The 22,792-nt window shown below is 43.5% G+C and overlaps 1 protein-coding gene and 2 long non-coding RNA genes across 3 annotated transcripts in view; all 3 read left to right on the forward strand.

The window, feature by feature from the left end:
* The window catches only part of LOC122559483, a 203,261-nt gene that overhangs the window by 32,758 nt on the left and 147,711 nt on the right, over positions 1–22,792 (forward strand). The gene's annotated exons all lie outside the window — the stretch shown is intronic.
* Positions 1–22,792, forward strand: part of LOC122559485 — an 89,426-nt gene that overhangs the window by 12,934 nt on the left and 53,700 nt on the right. The gene's annotated exons all lie outside the window — the stretch shown is intronic.
* Positions 19,955–22,792, forward strand: part of LOC122559484 — an 11,806-nt gene continuing 8,968 nt past the window's right edge. Inside the window, exon 1 of the long non-coding RNA XR_006314434.1 lies at positions 19,955–20,100. This is a non-coding gene — a long non-coding RNA (uncharacterized LOC122559484). The remainder of the gene's footprint in view (positions 20,101–22,792) is intronic.

The raw sequence follows: 22,792 nt of genomic DNA on the forward strand, positions 1-22,792 counted from the left end.
TATCACCCCTCAATTTAAAGCTATGTCCCCTCGTGCTAGCCATCACCATCCAAGGAAAAAGGCTCTCACTGTCTACCCTATCTAACCCTCTGATCATCTTGTCTGTCTCTGTTAAGTCACCTCATTACCTTCTTCTCTCAAACGAAAACAGCCTCAAGTCCCTCAGCCTTTCTTCATAAGAACCTTCCCTTCACATCAGGCAACATCCTGGTAAATCTCCTCTGCACCCTTTCTAATGCTTCCACATCCTTCCTATAATGCAGTGACCAGAACTGTTTGCGATACTGCAAGTGCAGCTGCACCAGAGTTTTTGTACAGCTGCAACATCAATCCCAATACTAATAAAAGCTAACACATCGTGTGCCTTCTTAATAATCCTATCAACCTGGGTGGTAACTTTCAGGGATCTATGCACATGGACACCGAGATCTCTCTGCTCATCCACACTACCAAGAATCTTACCATTAGCCTAATACTCTTTATTCCTGTTACTCCTTCCAAAGTGAATCACCTCACACTTTTTTGCATTGAACTCCATTTGCCACCTCTTAGCCCAATTCTGTAGCTTATCTCTATCCCTCTCTAACCTACAACATCCTTCTGCACTATCTACAACTCCACCAACTTTAGTGTCACCCATAAATTTACTAACCCATCCTTCTACGCCCTCATCCAGGTCATTTATAAAAATGACAAACAGCAGTGGACCTAAAACAGATCCTTGCCATACCCTGCTAGTAACTGAACTCCAGGATGAATATTCCCTATTAATCACCACCCTCTGTTTTCTTTCAACTAGCCAATTTTTGATCCAAACAGCTAAATCACCCTCAATCCCATGCCTCCGTATTTTGTGCAATAGCCTATCGTGGGGAACCTTACCAAACACCTGACTGAAATCCATATACACCACATCAACTGCTTTACCCTCATCCACCTGTTTGGTCACCTTCTCAAAGAACTCAGTAAGGTTTGTGAGGCACAAACTACCCTTCACAAAAACAGTGTTGACTATCCCTAATCAAATTATTCCTATTGAGATGGTTATAAATCCTATCTCTTATAATCCTTTCCAACACTTTATCCACAACCGAAGTAAGGCTCACAGGTCTGTAATTACCAGGGTTGTCACTACTCCCCTATTGAGCAAGGGGACAACATTTGCTATCCTCCAGTCTTCTGGCACTATTCCTGTAGACAATGATAACATATAGATCAAAACCAAACACTCTGCAATCTCCTCCCGAGCTTTCCACAGAATCCTCAGATAAATCCCATCCAGCCCAGGGGGACTTACCTATTTTCACACTTTCCCGAATTGCCAACACCTCCTCCTTGTGAACCTCAATCCCATCTAATCTAGGAGCCTGTATCTCAGTATTCTCCTCGACAACATTGTCTTTTTCTTGTGTGAATATTGATTAAAAATATTCACTTAGCACCTCTCCTATCTCTTTGGATTCTGCGCACACCTTCCCACTACTGTCCTTGACTGGTCCTAGTCTTACCCTGGTCATTCTTTATTCTTTTATTCCTGACATACCTATTGAAAGACTTAGGCTTTCCCTTGATCCTACCTGCCACAGATGTCTTATGTCCCTGCCTGGTTCTTCTTGGCTCTCTCTTTAGGTCTTTCCTGGCTAACATATCTCTCAAGCACCCTAGCTGAACCTTCATGTCTCATCTTTACATAAGCTTCCTTCTTCTTTTTGACAAGAGATTCAATGTCTTTAGTAAAGCATGGTTCCCTCGCTCGACCACTTCCTCCCTGCCTGACTGGTACATATTTATCAAGGACAGCCAGTAACTGTTCTTTGAACAAGTTTCACATTTCAGTTGTGTCCATCTCCTGCAGTTTCCTTCCTCATCCTATGTATCCTAAATCTTGCCCAATTGTGTCATAATTGCCTTTCCCCCACCTATAATTCTTGCCACTCTGGTATATACCTATCCATTTTCATCACTAAAGTAAACGTAACCGAATTGTGGTTACTATCACCAAAGTGCTCACTTACCTCCAAATCTAACACCTGGCCTGGTTCATTACCCAGTACCAAATCTAATGTGGCTTCCCCTCCTGTTGGCCTGTGTACATACTATGTCAGGAAACCCTCCTGCACACATTGACAAAAACTCGAACTATAGCATTTCCAGTCAATATTTGGAAAGTTAAAGGCCTCCAAAACAACTAGCCTGTTACTTTCACTCCCATCTAGAATCATCTTTGCAATCCTTTCCTCTACATCTCTGGAACTTTTCGGAGGCCTATAGAAAACTCCCAACAGATTAACCTATCATTTCTTGTTTCTAACCTCAGCCCATACTACCTCAGTAGACGAGTCCTCCTCAAATGTCCTTTCTACCACTATAATACTGTCCTTGACTAACAATGCCACACCTTCCCCTCTTTTACCACCTCCTCTGATCTTACTGAAACATCTAAACCCTGGAACCTGCAACAACTATTCCCGTCCCTGCTCTGTCCATGTCTCCGAAATGGCCACAACATCGAAATCCCAGGTAAAAGCCATGCTGCAAGTATAGGACTGTGTGACAGCCTGGTTCTCATTCACTCACTCTCTCTCCGATTCACAGGTGTTTATTTTTTAATGTTGCTTGCAGATGTTAATGAGTGTGCGGATCCAGCAATGAATCAATGTGACCCAAACGCAGAGTGCCTGAACTCGGAAGGCTCCTATAGCTGTGAGTGCAACCCCTATTACAGAGGGAATGGGACACATTGTGAAGGTAAGCAGCAGGATACAGGTCCCAGCCTCCTCTCTCACTGATGGACTGACCACACAAAATGAAGGTTCACTGGGCTAGAGATCCACCTTTACTGCCTGGCAGGAAAGGGAATCCAGTAGATTCTGTGTGATCATTCACTCCATTAGATCTCCTTTATTGCTGTCCAGTCAGGTGATGTGATGGCTCTGGTGGAAAGATAAAGATCAATTGTCACTGACTGGAAAATGAGAAACTGGGGTAGAGATCCACCTTGGAAACTTGCCATATTCTGTGTGATCATTCTTCCCCTGCTGGACTTTCTTCTCTGATCTCCATTCAGGTGAACCTTAAAGCAGTAATGACCGAAATCTACTCCCACTGAGTGCAAAGCTGTCAAAAGCAACCATGTTAGACATATGCTGTGCAAAGAATGTAAGAATGGGAAACTCATTTCCAGATGGAGTGGTTGAGGCAACATATGCATTACTTCATAGTTACCGTTTGGTTATGATAGTGGATTAGTACATTTGAGATTGACTGCTTATGCCTACAATAATAGCTTGAAGGCTTTAATTCCATATAAACATATGTAAAATAAACCTGGGAAGGAAAAAATACAGTATCAGTTAAAGCTGTGATGAAGTTGTTGAATTGTTGTATAAACACAACTGCTTTGTTCGTGTTGTGTAGATTGAGAATCTGAAGTTCTTACCTGACTTACTTGTGTTTTATTGTGCATTGCGATATCAGCCACTCGTGGCTAATGGTTGGTGTAAAATACCGTCTTGAATCCTTCTTCCTGCACTGAGTGTAAGGACTCTCTAATTACCAGTGGGAGAAGATAGAACACTGTTGAGTCTTAATGAGAATGGGCACTTGACATATGCAATAAAATGTAATTTATTGCATGATTGCACTCGGTACAAATTATATTAATAGTTAGCCATAAATACACAGATAAGTAACAAATAATTACAAAGGAGCTCAGATGACACCTCTGTATCCATCGGGACCTCGTGCTAGACAGCTTTCTCTCTATCCAAGGACTGTGACATGGTCAGGTTCGAATGGCCCTAACGCAGTTTCAACATTAACTCTTTCAGAATCATTACCATATACAGGGGAACCTCGATTATCCGAACGAGGTGGGTAGGCACTATTTCATTCGGATAATCGATTATTTGGTTAATTTATTAAATGCCTTCCCTCTGGAGTTTTTAAAGTCTGCTCCTCGTTCAGGAGACTGCAGCAGCCCCCGCAAGAAACTGGTCTACCACTTCTCAGGGCAACTAAGGATGGGCAATAAACAGTGCCCATATACCAAGATTGAAAGAAAGATTGTGACCTCGCTGTGATTTATTTTCGAACCTCTTTAAAAACTGTCAGTGACATCATCATATCCAAACACATCATTCAATAGAAAAGGGGAAGCCTGTCAGATTTAATTTACAGCTACCATTTTGAAGCAAGTCAGAAAGCAACACAAACATATTCAGATTGGTCTGTGTTACTGGCAATGAAGATATTTTCTCTCCTTCTCTTCCTCTTTCTCGGAAGTCACATGACACCAGGTTATAGTCCATAGGTTTATTTGAAATCACAGACTTTTGGAGCACTGCTCCTTAATCGGGTGAGGTGAAGCGAAGCACACAGGCATAGAATTTATAGGCGGAGAGATCAAAGGATGGTATAAATGGTGTAAGTGGAATATCACCCAGTTGAATAACAAGTCTCTGCAGGTGGTCTAATGTGTCAGACGGTGTGAGTAATGTGTCAGAAGCTGAATAGCAAGTGAAGGGATGACCTATGATCCAATTAACTGAGTCAGAGAGATAATTACAAAAAATAAAAAATAAGATGGTGCTGGAGAAAATGGCTGGAATAACATGATAGGCTAACCACTGTGCCACCGTGCCGCCCACCTATAATGTTATTCCAGCCATTTGGTTTGTCTCCATCACCATCTTATTTTTTTTGTAATTATCTCTTTGTCTCAATTAATCCAATCATAGGTCATCCCTTCTCTTGCTATTCAGCTTTTGACACATTACTCACACCGTCTTATACTTCTGATCACCTGCAGAAACTTGTTATTCAGCTGGTTGACACTCTACTTATATACCATTTGTGCAATCTATTGATCTCTCTGCCTATAAATTCTGTGTCTATGCACTTCACTTCACTTCGCCTGGCGAAGGAGCAGCGCTCCAAAAGCTTGTGATTTCAAATAAACTTGTTGGACTATAATCTGCTGTCATGCGACTTCTGACCTTGTCCACCCCAGTCTAACCCAGTCATTTCCACTTCTTTCTCTTTGAGTTAATGAGTATTTTGTTTCAATGCATGCCCAGCAAACTGTGCACATTCAGAACTTCATCAAGTTCTCCTTTCAGAGACAAGCACCAAAAGTGCTGTAGAAACTCAGCAGGTCTGACAGCATCTGTGGGGAGAGAAAAACAGTTAAAGTCTCAAGCCCGTCTGACTCTTCTTCCTCCAGAAGTGGCCCTTGTCTGAAATGAGCCTGTGTACAAGTCATTCCATATGTGCCCAGCAGATGGAACCATTTCCTGAGTCGAATATCTTGGTACCATCCCACTGTAGCATTGAGCACCATCCTGCAGAGTGCTCAGCATTCGACTGAAAGTGTAAACACAGCAAGCTTACAAACGGAGGAATATTTCAACATTGCCATAAGTACAGGCAACGTAACAAACTTTCAGGGCAAAACCCCAAAAGGGGCCCGACAATTGACTTCAAACATACTGTCAAAAAGAAAAGATTGGGAAAGTTCCAAGAAGGGCCCATAAAATTACTTTTCAAAACACTGAAAGGGATTCCTGTAACATTCTCATGTTGTGTGGAATCGTCAAGGTACTGAATGACTGGCTGCACAGAGAAATCTGGACAAATCATGAGAGGAATCCAGCACAGCCTTTCTTCAACATCAGGAGCAATAAGCCTCACTTTCCAACCGAGTTTGGGATGTCATGTTCAGATTCTTGTTAGTGAGCAGCAAGAGGCGTATAAACAAGGATAATCACTCATTAGCACCTTCTTTATTACCTGATCTTGTCTTAGTGGTACACATTTTATGATTTTCCCATGAGCAAGAAAGAAACTAGAATGAAAGTCTGAGCAGGCTGCGTTCTATCTGATTTTCTGTGCAGCCCCTGGGCCTCTGAAGACTTGGCGCAGAACCTTGGAGCACAGTTGATACGTAACGTTAGAACCCAGTGACTCCAGCTCATTGCCTGTATCTCTGGGCTTCCATTTTGGATAACGGGCATCAATATCTCAAAACGTGGCCCATGGGCATGGTGGCACCCACGTCCATGGGCCTTGGCATCTGACATGTGCCAGCTTCTCTGTTCCATGGTGGCACATTGCCAATCCATTCAAGGTATACTTCATTATTATAGTGCCGCGCTCTCACCTCTCATAGCAAAGCTGTGGCAGGGATAATGTGTGCACTTTGCAGGCACTTGGATAACTGGTTGGACTAGGTTGAATCTCAGGGCTTTTTGTCTACTGTTTTTGTGCTCACTCACCTTGTGCCGACCCGGATGCACACAGCAAATCTGCCCTGCCTCGCCACTTAACACGGACGCGAAGCCGGGCAGCTCATCGTGGTTGTCAGGATCTACCAGTCACGCAGCTGGCAATATTGCTGCATGACCATGTCAGATCAGCGCTGTACCTGCATCGGGCGTCATCAGCTGGCACAGGAAAGACACTGCACATGTTTCAACCAAATAGCCATGTCTTCAGGTCAGTGGGGAGTAGTGTCTCGAGTGACACGGCCTCCAATCAGGGGGTCCCCAGGTACAGGATTGGTGTCTCCTCGGAGATGATGAGGAGCCAAATTTTGGGCAACTCGACTTGGCTGTTCTGTCCAATTAAGGGCTATTGTCTTCCTGAGCTCAGAAAAAAGGAAAAGCATGAGATGGCTCAGTGGTTAGCACTGCTACCTCACAGCGCCAGGGACCCAGGTTCGATGCCACCCTCAGGCAACTGTCCGTGTGGAACTTGTACATTTTCCCCGTGTCTGTGTGGGTTTCCTCCGGGTGCTCCGGTTTCCTCCCACAGTCTAAAGGTGTGCAGGTTTGATGGATTGGTCATGCTAAATTGCCCATAGTAATCTTTGATGTGCAGGTTAGGTGGATTGGCCATGGGAAATGCGGGTTACAGGGTCTGAATGGGATGCTCTTCAGAGAGTTGGTGCAGACTCAATGGGCTGAATGGCCTCTTTCCACACTGTAGGGATCCTATGATTGAGTGAGATGATAGCGAATGGCACAGCTGTCAGTGCTGGGGTCTGGTGGTCTAAAGATGTTGAAGTGTCCTGTGAGAGTGGGTACAAGGCCATGCAACGTTAACAGTGCGGGGCATTGTAGTGGGTGTGAGCAGTTGTGAGAATGGTAGGGACTGAACCTTAGTGGGAGGAGGGTTCAGTAGCAGAGTCTGAGTTAGCAGAGAGGATATGGTGATATATACTCTGATGGAACAGAAAAGGGTCATTGGCATCTTTCCTACATCCTAGGGCAGCTGAGACTGCACTGACTTGATGGTAACTTTAGACCAGACTGGCAGGGTCTGGTGTTGTGTTGATGTTGGGCAGGGAGGTGGATGCAAACCCCTTCCACTCAGTACCACCTCATCCACTAGGACCTCCAGTTCCCTGTCTGCAAAGCAGGACATAAATTGCCCCATGTCAACCCCGTCTGGGGTAAATGTCACACACCGTGCAGGGCAGTGCCAGGTCTGAAGTGGCCTTGGAAATATTGTGTTCATTTCAGGATATTTCAGCAGGAATGGTTTTCCTGCTACAGTGAGTGATATAATTAAGGGAGTCACAGACAAGTGAGTGGGGGATCAAAATAACGCCTTGTCAAATTACCATAAGACTCAGCCCGACAGATCTGAGGAGCTGGAGGGTCGTGAGGAATGTTAGTTTTGTGCATTAAACCAGATGAACTACAACCTGATTTCCTGTTTCTTTTCTCTGTTTGTCATCTGCACGTGGGGACTTGTTGAATTGCTGAATTGTAAAACATTATGGTAGAACATAGGAGCAAACAACTAGAACAAACTTGTGATAAACCATTTCTTGTTTTCCTTCTCTGTTTCTAGGTTGTTTTTGCCCACCAGAAATTATCCCGGGAACAGCGAACCAGCCGGCTGTATCAGGGCATCCCTGCCCCTGTGTATCAGGCTTTATCACGTCCAATAACTTCCCGAGTCTGTACCAGAACAGCGCAGACATGTACTGGTTCTTCAACATGGCCCAGTTGTCTAACACCACTCAGCGGTACACAGGTAAATGGCAACTCCATTCCTAAAGGTGAAATTAAACTGCTGCACAATTCACTGTCCAGAAAGCAGACTCTTTGGTAGCCAGATTTGCCATTCAGTCTGGAGCACATTTTGGAAGGTTTAAGCACATGACCTTTTGCCTTGTGCAGTTCCTCCTATTATTGATCACATGAGCCTTTGTGGGAGTCAGTGATCAGTGGCCGCAGGGGCTCCCAGACCTGTCTGCTTTCCAGAATCAGCTCAAACTGTTGTTCACAATTTTGAGCATGCAGGCGACACTACATCCTGGGCATTGATAGTACTCTACTGCTCCTTTCTCAGTCCAGCTTGAAGGATATGGGAGAAGAAAGCTCCCCACTTCCCTATGATTCTTTCTGTCTTGGTCACAGGAATGCTGAAGGTGCAAATCTTTAAACGTGGGACAGTTTGCTCACCAGAATGTAAACCCGATAAGAATGAGATGTTGGATTGGCGAGGAATGGGAACTTCATCTGACCCAGCCATTTGTCCATGGCTAGGATCATCACCATAATGTTGCTGGTCTCCTGGGGGTATTTCAGCCAATGAGGATTGTCCATGTGATGGAAGCATGGCTGCAGTTCCTGTCAGTGCAGTAGGCCAGTGAACCCCATGCAGAGAAAGAAAAGAACTTTTAAATTGTTTCAATCTCTGCAACTGATCGCATGAGATGCAATGATTTTGCAAAGTTTTAGTACTGTCCGCACAGCTCCTTAACAACCTGGCATGAAAGAGAGACTGGCAGGAATGTACATTTGCATAGCACCTGTCATGATCTGAGTACATGCCGAGTGCTTTACAGCTGATGGTATACTGCAGACACTGTCGCACAGTAGGAAATGGAACATAGCAAGGCTCCATAATCAGCAGTGAGGTGATTTACTTGATAATTTGTTTGAGTGATATGTGTTGAGCCCAGGATACCAGGGGATACCTACCAGCTTTACTTTGACAGAGGTGAACACAAAAGCTCCCATGGTGCACAAGGTGGACAGGTCTCCGATGTAACAGTCTTCAGCGTTGGGACATGCCTGTTTCACACATGACTTCAGTTCCAAAGTGGATTCTGACAAATGGTCACTGGACTCAAAACAATAACTCTGATTTCTCTCCACAGGTGCTGCCAGACCTGCTGAGCTTTTCCAGCAATTTCTATTTTTGTTTCCAAAGCAAATATTTGCCTTCATAATGTCCTCACTATGAGCGATCAACACTGACCAGGGATATCATTGCCAAAACCTGATTATATGCCAATTTTCATCATTGATAGTTGTGGGACCTTCTGTGCGCAGACTGGCTGCCACCTTTCTCTGTATCACAACAGAGATTAGTTCTAAATGTTTGTCTTTGGTGAAGGTATTTGCACAGCCTGTGAACATAACAGGTGGTTAGTTACATAGGAATGAATGAAAAGACAGGCAGAGGGGGATTCCATTCTAACCAGGCTATCCAAATGCAAACAAGGCTGGAGAAACTCAGCAAGTCTGGAAAGAAAAACAAAGTTAATATCTCAAGTCTGGTATGTCTCTTCCTCTTCCGGACTGTGCTTGTTAATCCCATTACAAATCAGCAACCATGACTCACCAAGATCCCAAACAACACAACCCAGAAAAGGCCAGACCAGGTTAAAGTAAATCCCTCGGGTTGGGAGTGAAAGGAATTCTGTGGAGTTCCTCACCAGTCCCTGAAAGTGATCAACAAACGTTGTAAATGTTGGAGGTGTGACAGACAGGCTTTCCAAAAGCAATTGAATAATAATTAGATTGCCTGTACATTATTCACCTTGATTGAGGCATTAATATTAGATGCTCGGTAGCGCACAACTTAACCATTGCTAAAAAGAAGTTTTGCTTTACCTGTGATTTTGTTGTTGGAAATTACTTATTAATTAATCCACTCTGGGTGAGGAGTTACACTGGAGTTTAGGATCATCAGTCTGGCCTGATGAAGCATTTCTGTATGCTAGAAGTTGCATATGTAAATACACAGGACCCTGTTTTATGAAGGCAAATTGAATTTATACAAACATTGCACCTTTTTTCAAACCAAGGCATCCTGGAGACTGCCAACTCTGCTGCATCCCCATGGAAATTCCTTGACCAATCAGACTCTGCCTACTTTGTCTCAGGATTTCAGATTGACAGTCAGCTGTTCTTGCTGCATCTCCATGACAATGATGGCCCAACCAATCAGTAGAGTCTAGATTAGAGTGGTGCTGGAAAAGCACAGCAGGTCAGGCAGCATCCGAGGAGCAGGAAAATCGACGTTTCGGGCAAAAGCCCTTCATCAGGAATAGAGACTGAAGGAAGGTAGCAAAGAGTACAATGGGTGAATGGGGGTGGGGATGAAGGTGATTGGTCAGAGAAGTACCCTCATCTCAAGCTGTATAACATGCTGTCATTATTTTAAGTCTGCCCCTTGCCTGCCAGTTCTGATTAGTCCAAGACAAACAAGTTCAACTTCTAGTCAAGTTTTAACAATGCAGAAGTATTCGCTTGGACACCATGGAGATCACCCTGTATTTCTTTGAAGTAGTGCCTGAGGATATTTTACAGTGTCTGATTTTCTATCTCGTTTATGGAGATTGGTGTCCTGTGTTTTTTATTGGTTATGTTGACATAAGTTGTTATTGAATCGCAGTCTAGATTCTGTGCTTGTATCTGAAATAGGGCTGGAATCCATCTCAGTTATGACTCAGAAGTAGGACAGATGCCACTGAGTCATACGTGTCTCTAACAGCATAAGGGCATCAGGATTATTCATACTATCCTTATCTATGTTTGAAGTAATTAGTGCACACCATGAACACGATACAGAACTGTAACTTCCATTAACTAATGCCTGTATTGTTGTTCCACACAGGAATCCGATTCCGGGTGGAGTCACTCTCTGTGGAGTCCCAGGAGGATTACATCTCCTTTGGATGTGGAACAGATCCCGATCGACAGAAACAGTTCACACTGACCGAGAAAAACTTGAACATCACGACCTTTCACCTCTCCAATTGCACAGACTCCTGGGTCCATTTCTACTCTGGCCCCAACGTGCCGAACACAAGTTTCAAAATTTACTATGAAATGGGTGAGTTTTGTTTAATTATTTGCTCATAATCACCAAGCCCAAATCTAGTCCTCTCCAACTCTTATCAAACGTAAACTGCGAATCAGGACTTCACTTCAGAGCAAATCTATGAAATAAGCAATTTGAAACTGATTAGATTGCATTGAAATGTCATGTCCCATATAAAGAACATAAACATCAGTTGAATGTTGTGCCTAGAATATTCAGTGAACACAGAGAGACTGACCCATAATGCCTCAGATTATGTTAAGCAAATAACACAGTGGGGTGAATTCTTCCTTCCCGCGCAGTACATTTCAATGATACAGTGAGGAAAGACAGTGAAAACTGGTGTTTGGGAAAACAGGTCTCTCTCTTGTCTAAGTAGCCCACTTTGCTGGGCATTTAGACAGTGTGACATTTCTGCAACAGCAACATTGTATATTCACAAAGATATAGATCCACAAGTCCACAAGTCTTTGGGTTAAGAAACCGTATTCCCATAAAACACAGAGATAAGGAGCCAGTCTCCTGTGTTTGTGTTTTATTTCATTAACTGGATCCTAATGTTACATTGCAGCATCACTATAGAACCCTGCACCTAATGGATGTGAGGGAGGGGTTGAGGGATCACACAAAGATAACTTCCCTGAGACTTGAACCATTTGCTCGGATAACTACTGTTCTACTTCCACAAAGCCCCAAATAGCTGAAGTCTTCATACAGCCGCATATCTTACTGAAAGCTGTGGAGTGGCATACTGACCTTGAGTGATGTCCAATCAACTGTCCATTGTACGTTGAAAATGAGAAGTATTCTCTCATTGACTGAAACGATCGAGTCTGTTTTATATCAGTGGCGAAAAGTCAGGATTGTCTCCATCATGGATTTTGACAATGTGGAGTTTTCCTTAAATGAATTTGTGTTTGTAATGGAAGGGGGAAGGGAAAGTCTTGCCCAGACTTTCTCTAACTCACCCTTGCACTGTGTGAACACATTAATATTCCGGTGTGCCCTTGGTTTTGCAGTGCCCCGTCTGTGCCTGAACCTGAGTTGTGACATCAATGCAGTTTGTTACAGAGACAGCGCCGAGTCCCTGATATGTAGCTGCAAACCAGGCTGGAGGAGATCAGGTCCCAGGTGTTACGGTAAGGCAGTCCCACCACATGCATTTCTCTCCACTGAAGCCAGTTTTTATACTGTCCCGGTTTGTGTTTGGAGCCTGATGGAGCTGCAGCTGAACCCTGGAGTTTGCATGGAGCCTGGATCCTGGTGTGGGAGCTTGGCTCAGTCACTAGCTCATTGAGCTCTGAATCAGGAGGTCAAGGGTTCAAGTCCACTTAAAGAATTGACCACTCAATGTCACTGAACTGCCTACTCATGGTTCAAGACTCAATGCTTGAATCCATGTTACAGAATTCAATATGCATGATAGATTTATAAAGGATCCTCTCTATAGATAGATTACTTACAGTGTGGAAACAGGCCCTTCGGCCCAACAAGTCCACATCGACCCGCCGAAGCTCAACCCCCCCATACCCCTACATTTACTCCTTACCTAACACTACGGACAATTTAGCATGGCCAATTCACCTGACCTGCACATCTTTGGACTGTAGGAGGAAACCGGAACACCCGGAGGAAACCCACACAGACACGGGGAGAATGTGCAAACTCCACACAGTCAGTCCCTGAGGCGGGAAATGAACCCGGCTCTCTGGCGCTGTGAGGCAGCAGTGCTAACCACTGTGCCACCGTGCTGCCCACAATCCAGCAGAACAATCCAGAAGTCTTGTTTTTTTTGGTCAATATTAAAGAAACATGTTATATTTTAAATCTCAGCTCACTAGCACCTGTATGCTAGCTGCAAGTTACATTATTTGTGTCTGAGGAACTTATCAAGGAGATCTTGCTAATTCCAAAAACACCCTGTTCTCTTGTGATACTATCAGTACATTAATCACTCATGATCAATCTCTGTTCTAGCTGTGCGCACTCTTCCTTTGCAGTAATGATTGAATATTAACAAGCTGTCTACCTCTCCACTTCTTCCCTAGAGCTCAGGAACATGGTACAAGCTGTAACAGCCAGTGTCACAGGACCCAATGTCACACTGAGATGGGCGGTTGTCCCAATACCCGGGACTGAGATTCTCAACTACCAAGTTAACACAAACTGCACAAACCACACCAACGGGATCATCCAGCTACAAACTCACCAACCTGGAAACACCACCAGTTTAGTTTTAACTGGTATGTATTTCTGATCTCACCGTGTCTTCTCTATCCTTAAACCTCTTTCAACAAAGAAGCAGCAATAACCTGGTCTACGAATCCTGCTATTATCATTGTTAATAATGTGATTATAAGTTGTAATTTTCCAAGTTTTGCCTTTTTTCTACTTCTTTCAATTCCAAAACTTTTACTGGGGTCAGACTCCCATCTGCTTCCAGTATCCAGACTGTGTCCATTGACCCTGAGTGCAGATAGTGCATTTTGCAAAGTTTACATGGGTTCTGTTCATGTGAGCCAGTACTGATGAACATGACCCATCGGTCTTCATGCAGACTGGAAACAGGGATGGGGGCACTGAGTTGGGAGGAAGTACAGAACTTTAGCTGAAACTTCAAATCCAGTTTACAGAACCTGAGAGGACTACAGCAGGAAGTCATGGGTATTGTACACCTACTTCAGTGACATGCACTGAACAGTGTCCTAAGGTACCGAGGTCTGGTTTCTTTGTCATTTGAGACCTCTGTCCAGAGTATTATTCCACTGGCTACAGTCATTTAACATTTCAGTAAGCTGAGGCAAATCCTAACCTTGAGATATTTGACAACCATCTCAATGGAATCAGGATGGCGTTCACAAATTTGCACTGAGATTGGCTAACTCAACAAAAAACTTCTATTGCATTTGTAAGATGATAAAATGTTTATGTGGCACTGATAACAGTAAAATGTCCAAGTGTTTCCCTAGAGTGTTAGCAAAGAAACTTTGACACTAAGACAGAGAAGACAATGTTAAGACAAGTGGTAAAATGAAGTATGTTAGTCAAAGAGGTGTAACTACGGGGTGTTTAAAGGAGCAGGGACACCCTAGGAGTCACAGCAAGGAGGTCCTAATGCTGAAGCCTGGGCAGCTGACAGCACAGCCACCAAAGATGGGGCAATTAAAATTGAAAATACTCAAGAGGCCAGATGTGGAGGAGCATGGATGTTTTGATGCACAGAGAGATCTGGGTGTTCAGGTCCATTGTTCCCTGAAGGTAGCATCGCAGGTCGATAGAGTGGCCAAGAAGGCATATGGCATGCTTTCCCTCATCAGACAGAGTATTGAGCACAAGAGTTGACAGGTCATGTTAAAGTTGTGTAGGACATTGGTTCTGCCACATTTGGAATACTGCGTACAGTTCTTGTCACCACATTACCAAAAGGATGTGGATGCTTTGGAGAAGGTGCAGACGAGGTTCATCAGGATGTTGTCCAGTATGGGGGGCACTAGCTATGAAGAGATGTTGAGTAGATTAGGATTATTTTCATTAGAAAGACGGAGGTTGAGGGGAACCTGATTGAGGTCTACAAAATCATGGGATGTATAGACAGGGTGGATAGCAAGAAGCTTTTTCCCCCAGAGTGGAGGACTCAATTACTAGGGGTCACAAGTTCAAGATGAGAGGGGAAATGTTGAAGGGAGATATGCATGGAAAGGTCTTTACACAGAGGATGGTGGGTGCCTGAAACACATTGCCAGCAGAGGTGGTGAGGCGGGCACGATAGCGTCATTTAAGATGTATCTAGACAGATACATGAATGGCAGGGAGCAGAGGGAAACAGATCCTTGGAAAATAGGCAACAGGTTTAGATAGAGGATCTGGATCTGGCTTGGCAGGCTGAAGGGCCTGCTTTTTCTTTTGCTTGTTATCTCAAAGTTGTGGGCAGGAGACGAATTTGGAGATAGAGGTATGGCAAGACCAAAGAGGCATTACAAACAAGGGCAAGAATTTTAAAATTGAATAATTACTAGATAGATCAACAGTTACGGGGGTGAAATGTGAATGGGAGTGTTTGGATGTGGCAGTAGAGTTTACAATGGGCTCAGGTTTAACAGGATATAAACTAATCCAGACGAGCAGGGTTTGATCATTGGATCTTCCAAATCTGGCTCAACCCTCCTTTGAAGTGGATTCCATCACTTAGATACATGAGAGACTCCGAGGGGTATTAATGGAAGTTACTTTTCGCATGTTTTGTATATAGCTTCGGTGACTAATGTGACTGAAATTCCAGGTCTGGGCTCCCTATCACTGTGTACCACTGTGATCCAGGTAAACACCTCCTCTGATGGCCTGGTGACCACTCAGCCTTTTACCTTCAGGACCTACTCTGGTGAGTATTTTTTTTTCCAAACCTCTCCTTCAATATTTCATAAACTGTGGATTGTCAAACAACTCACCATAATTTAGGCCAGTATTCGATGGAAAGCAGAATTGGACTGTACAACATAGCTCAGTAACAGTTGTCTTCAGGACTGGCAGTTAATAGAGTCAAGGGGCAGCTGTTTTGTCAGAGCAATCTCCTTTGGATGCTCTTCAATACTTAGATGACACGGGGGAGGAGACTGAAGGAACCTTTGCCTCAAGATTGAAGATGCTGAGAGGAATGAGTGGACTCCTGGTTGCTGAACTAGTCAATACCAATACTAATGATCTTCACAGACAGAATAATTCCCACTGATGTCACACAAGGTCATAGTGATGTGGAATCAGCTCATTGATAAAACAGTGTTTTCTGTACCAATTCTAACCACTGATTGTTAGAAATTTGGTGAGAAATGGGGATGATGTGGAGTTATCAGTGTCAAAAACAAATTGAATAACGTCCATAACGTGATGATTCCTAAAATAGTGGAACCGTATAAAGCTTATTCCAAGGAAGGCTCTGATTCTGAGATATTTAGTCATTCCTCTCAAAGGGAAAATCTGTCGTTAAACTTTAAACCAAGTGACCAGGTCAAACAAGTATTTTCACCCATCTGTCTCTAGCCACCCTGGGCTACAGCCATTTCATTTCTGGTTGAGAGAAATCTTTATGCTACAGAATGAAAGGGCACATAATCACTGTTAAGTACTTTGAGATTCATTTTGGAAAAAGGGCAATAAAAACTTTGTAGAAGCTCCCCTCAGGCCATTAAATAGATTGGTAGAGCACAGACTGTGATATAGAGTCACAACACAAAGGCACTTTGACTGAGTGCAGCAAATTCTTTAAGAAAATTAACTTGTGGAAATCTAGGAACTAAGCAGCATGACGAAGGTTGAGGTACCAAATCACTGATAGTGGTCAGCTGCAAAATGCATCACAACACATCTAATATTAACCTTTATCTTAAGGAGACCAGAGTACAAAATGTAGAGAGTTATGTAACAGACACTAAGGTTGCGTTTTGACCATTAAGTTATAATGCTAGGTTGCACAAACTGAGCTTGAAACCAGGAGATTGCAAAAAGGTACGGTGGGTGGCATGGTGGCTCAGTGGTTAGCACTGTTGCCTCACAGTGCCAGAGACCCGGGTTCAATTCCCGCCTCCGGCGACTGTCTGTGTGGAGTTTGCACATTCTCCCCGTGTCTGCGTGGGCTTCCTCCCACTGTCCAAAAAAAATGTGCAGGTTAGGTGAACTGGCCATGCCAAATTGCCCATAGTGTTAGGTGAAGGGGTAAATGTAGGGGAATGTGTCTGCGTGGGTTGCGCTTCGGCGGGTCGGTGTAGACTTGTTGGGCCTGTAAGTAATCTAATCTAATCTAATGAGGTATTCCCTTGAGTATGAGAGATTAAGCAATAATAAAGGTACAAGGGACTATCAACTTAAAATTCAATTCAGGCTGCTCAAGAGTCAAATCAGAAAATATTCATTGTAAGTTGGTTCACCTAACTTCACCTTGATTAGAGCCCTTGGTATGTTGAGCAACTGGTTTATTACATATTAATGAACTATATACAACTTCACATAGCTAAGTGTGACAGCGCTGAAGCGTTTTTCATGCTCCCTTCAAGTATCTCAGTTATATATTCTAATAGCTCATCATTGTGGGAGGTTCTATTCACACAGAGTGGAGAGTGTGGTGCTGGAAAAGCACAACAGGTCAGGCAGCATCCAAGGAGCAGGAGAATTGGCGCAGGAAGCAGAATTCCTGATGTAGGGCTCCTCGGATGCTGCCTGACCTGCTGTACTTTTCCAGCGACACATTCTCGACTCTGATCTCCAGAATCTACAGACCTCGCTTTCTCCTCTCTATTCACACAGACCCAGACATAAACTCCAATACTATACCTAGCCCCAAATCTTGGATTTCTTTCATACTCATGTTGAGAGTACTCGAGTTCTGCCTCCTCACTTTCTTTAATGGAGTAATATGTTAATCTGTCCGAAGGATTCACCATGTGGAGGAAGTTCTTAGTCTGAAACTTCAAGTCTTGTTTCAAGAAGCTTTATTTTTTGTGAATTCTCGGCGACGCTGCCACAGTCTTCACTGTCCCCACAGCACTCTCCCGAGCTGAACAGTCAGCCTACATTTATACAATGATACAAACAACTTCACTTGTTTTGACTTAGATCACATTCTGCACTCAAGTAATGTTGAAAACAATAATTCAAGATAAAGATGGGCACAGTGCAGCTACTCTCTTTGTTCCTGATGTTGCTTAAGGACAGAGAAACTAACGAGCTTAAGATATACTGCCTATATATCATCAAACTATAAATACACAACCTCAGCCTTTATATCCACCAGTATTCTTCCACTATTGCTGCAAGCCTGAGAGCCAAGTCACCTGTTACCTTGGTCAAGTATCCCATCATGCAGCAGTATGCCAAGTTCCTACTACTTCCACACACAACTTCCTCTGATTGTGTTCTGGCCACACTTGGACAATCAGTATTCTCCATATAACCTTCTTTATGTTGATTTAGATGGTCTTCATTGAGATTGGTAATTTCTGCTTCATTCTTTATTCTGACTCAATGTCTGATTCATGGAAATATATGACTGACTGTTGTCTTTATAATTATAAGTAAGATTTTTCCTGTTTTTTGTACAGTACCTTCTGAAGCATATTCCAAATATGATCTCTGTTGATTATCAACTATCTTGAATTTTATCCCTTCTCTCCCTTGGGCATTTGCTAACACCATTTCTCCTTCCACAATCTTGGTTCAGGTCCTTGTAGAGCTCTCAATCTCTTTTTTTTCTTTCAATGACCTACACTCATTGTTGAACTCTTAGATAATTCCAGACCTTGGAAATAATATTTGGTGTGACACTTTGTAACTTACTGCACATTCAACATTTGGATAGTGCCAACTCACATTATAATGGAGTAGACCTGCAATTTTCGAAGTCACTTGGACAATCGTCATTCCTCTTCAATAATGCTTTGATGGTTCAGATGCCCTTTTAGGTTTTGGGGATTCATTGCTAATCCAGGATGGAATTGGGAAGTGGGAATTGAGTAATCAGCTCTTGTTTTTTGAAAGTCTGCCACTATTACTTACAATGTGCCTTAACCTATGGGCATCCTTTCTTCAACTCACCGAGTCTTTCTTTCTCTGTCTCTCTCTCTTTCTCTAGCTCTTTCTCTAGCTCTGTCTCTCGCTCTGTCTCTCCCTCACTGTCACTCTCTCTGTCTTCTCTCTCTCTGTCTCTCTCTCTCTCTCTCTGTCAGTCTGTCTCTCTATCTGTGTCTCCTACACCTCACCTGCAGAGTATAACCATCTAAACTGTCCCACAGTCCATGTCCAAATACAGTGAGATCATTATGCCACAGAAGTACTAAGCAATGACCATCTCCCCAAGAGAAAATCTAACCATCATCACTTGACATTCAATGGCCTCACCATCACTGATTCCCTCCAAACCCACTAATCACATTCTAGGAGTTACTATTAACCAAAACCTGGATTGGATTAGCTATTAAATACACTGGCCACAAGAGCAGATCAAACAGTAAGAACCCTGCAACAAGTAGCTCACGTTCTGACTCTCCAAACCCTGTCCTCCATCTACAAGGCACAAGTCAGGAGTGTGATAGAATATTCCCCACTTGGGTGGATGCAATCCAACAAAACTCAAGAAGCTTGACATCATCCAGGAGGAAGCAGCTCACTCGATTGGCATCACATCCACAAACATCTGCCTCCACAACAATGCACACCAGTACAGTGTGTACTATCTACTAGATGCACTGCAGAAATTCACTAAGGCTCCTTAGACAGCACCTTCCAAACCCATGACCATTTTCATCAAGGAAGATAAGGGCAGCACATATATGGGAACATGACCACCTACAAGTTCCCCTCCAAGCCACTCGCAATCCTGACTTGGAAATACATCATTGATCCTTTGCAGTCCCTGGGTCAAAATCCTGGAATTCCCTTCCAAACAGCATTGTATGTCTGTCAACAGCACATTGGACTGCAGTGGTTCAAGAAAGCAAGGACAGTGAGGGGTGGGCAAGAAATGCTGGCCTTGCCAGTGATGCCCATGGCCTGTGAGTGAAAAAAGATTCCACAAGAAGGATAGCTGCTCTTGTGAGGCCGTGGAAAGAGGCCTGAAAGTTAGACCTTCAAGAAAGGGCTGAATTAAATTTCAAATTCACTTCAGTTTCCTTCTTAATCGTCTTAAAGGTGATCTAGCGAATAACAATTTTACCTTACACTCATCAGTAAAAATTGTCTTTCCTTCACTGATTTCATAATACTCTTGAGGTCAATGTGTCTTTAATTTAATGTTTTTCTCTTTGAAAATGATTCCAGAAGCTCTGAGTTTGACCTCCATCTCCACCACCAGTGCTGTGATCTCCTGGGCCCCTCTTGGGAGTGTGAGTGCTCGGAGGGGCTGCAGTCTGAGCTACTACAGCATTGTGAGCCCCGGCACTGTCCACACTGTCAGCCTCGTCCCAGTCAGTACAGAGGCAGTGATCACAGGTAAGATGGGAAGTCAACTGGCCTTCATTTCTGTGGACAAGCATTAACGTTCTGTAAAACTTCACAGAAAATCAAACTGCAACTTGAGCATTTCCTGACCTCAGCTATCCCAATGTGTTTGACAGCTGAAAATGTGTTGCTGGAAAAGCGCAGCAGGTCAGGCAGCATCCAGGGAACAGGGATGCTGCCTGACCTGCTGCGCTTTTCCAGCAACACATTTTCAGCTCTGATCTCCAGCATCTGCAGACCTCACTTTCTCCTCAATGTGTTTGACAGTCAATTAAGTTTTGTTATGAAATGCAGTCACTGGTGTAATTCAGGAAATGTAACCAATCATTGTGTGCACCATGTTCTCCTGAACAACAATGTGATAATGATCTGCTAAATCTGTTTTAGCGATGTTGGGTGAGGGCTGAATGTCAGCCAGGGCACAAAAGAGAGAAGTGCTCTATTCCATTAAAAACCATGTTGCAGCATCATCTACCTGCAAATGAGAGCTGTCTGTGGTTCCCTGTTTCATCTGAAAGGTTGTGCAGCCCTTCCTCACTGTTGCACTGGACTGTCAGCCAAGATTTGTGCTGAAGTCTCTGGAGTGGGTCTTGAATCCACCACCTTCTGATTTAGAAGCAACAATACCACTGTTGAGCTATAGGAGTCACATTGCACTCAAAATATTAACTTTGTTTCTCCTTCCAAATACAACCAGACCTGCTGAGTTTCTCTACCACTTTTTGTCTTCATCCGTCAAACACTTATCTATAAGTCCAAAAGAAAGCAAGTCTGCTCTAGATAAGGTAGCTCTGACCTTGAGGGTATGCTTTGACCTATGAGGGTACTGAGTTAAAATGTAACACAACAGGAGGAATGCTTCGTAAGTGACCCACAAACGTCAAATTTTATCTGAGGTCATTAAGACTTGCAGAGGGAACACATTCTCACTTCCAAGCTGATTAAATTAAATGTTCCTGCTTGGGTTGCAAAATTTCATTTTAAATAAAGCCATATAATTAATCCTTCAGAAATGGATGATGGCCACAGACAAACACATATGTCTAGGTTTGCCTCCCCCACTGTGAGATCCTCAATTTGGATAGGCTGTGGGCGTGAGTGAGTTCATGAGACCTTTCAAGTTACAGGTGACCCCACTACACTACACTACACAATCTCTCTCTCTCTCTCTCTCTCACTCACTCACTCACTCACACACACACACACACACATATACTCTCTCTCTCTCTCATTCACACACACACATATACACACTCTCTCTCTCTCTTACATACACATCCCTTCCCCCTGAAACGTCGATTCTCCTGTTCCCTGGATGCTGCCTGACCTGCTGCGCTTCTCTAGCAACACATTTTCAGCTCTTACATACACACTCATGCAGACCTTATCTTACACACACGCTCTCTCAGGCACACACACATACACCCCCCCCCCCCCCCCCCCCCCACACTCACATCCATGTGCAACTCAGAATATGATGTTTCATATACTGTTCAGATGACTGTAAATGCACTGCAAAGCACCAAACCATAATTTTCAGGGTGTGTTTTGGATCCGGTACTGTGAGCTCTGTTGGTTAAAAATAATTACTGCCCAGGTTTCTATCCTGCCTCTGCATAGGAGATCTCCTGTAAGCCTATTGAATATTGATTGTTAGTCTGGCCCAGAGAGGAACCCACAGTCTACCACTCTGCAGTGAACATTGAACTCCAGTCAGTCATTTCTGTCCTGTGTATCAGGTCCATACATGTTGAGATCCCTGGGTAGTGATCAAGAGCCGTGACTGATTTTATTGCCTTTCTCTAGGTCAACAGGGAAAGATCAATTATAGAGAAGTGATCAACTCAGCATATCAGGTTTGGCCATGATGTGGAGGTGCCGGTGTTGGACTGGGGTGGACAAAGTTAAAAGTTACACACCAGGTTATAGTCCAACAGGTTTATTTGGAAGCACTAGCTTTCAGAGCACTGGTCCTTCATCAGGTAACTAGTGGAGTAGGAACATAGCACATAGAATTTACAGCAAGCGATCATCGTGTCATACACTGATGGAATATATTGAACAAACCGAGATTGCTGTTAAGGCTTTCACCTTTTAGAATGGGTTGCAGTTTTCAATTCATTAATATGTAAATCCCAGAACTTCTTTCAAGTCACAGTCCTGAGATAACTTAAGGTTTTATTTTTAAAAAGTGAAGCTATTTGGGTGGAACTGAGAAATAAGAAAGGGATGATCACCTTATTGGGATTGTATTATACACAGCAGAGGGAAATTGAGAAACAAACTTGTAAGGAGATCTCAGCTATCTGTAAGAATAATAGGGTGGTTATGGTAAGGGATTTTAACTTTCCAAACATTGACTGGGACTGCCATAGTGTTAAAGGTTTAGATGGAGAGGAATTTCTTAAGTGTGTACAAGACAATTTTCTGATTCAGTATGTGGATGTACCTACTAGAGAAGGTGCAAAACTTGACCTACTCTTGGGAAATAAAGCAGGGCAGGTGACTGAGGTGTCAGTGGGGGAGCACTCTGGGGCCAGCGACCATAATTCTATTAGATTTAAAATAGTGATGGAAAAGGATAGACCAGATCTAAAAGATGAAGGTCTAAATTGGAGAAAGGCCACTTTGACAGTATTAGGCAAGAACTTTCAAAAGCTGATTGGAGGCAGATGTTCACAGG

This window comes from Chiloscyllium plagiosum, chromosome 19 (genome assembly GCF_004010195.1).
Source record: "Chiloscyllium plagiosum isolate BGI_BamShark_2017 chromosome 19, ASM401019v2, whole genome shotgun sequence".
NCBI lineage: Eukaryota > Metazoa > Chordata > Chondrichthyes > Orectolobiformes > Hemiscylliidae > Chiloscyllium > Chiloscyllium plagiosum.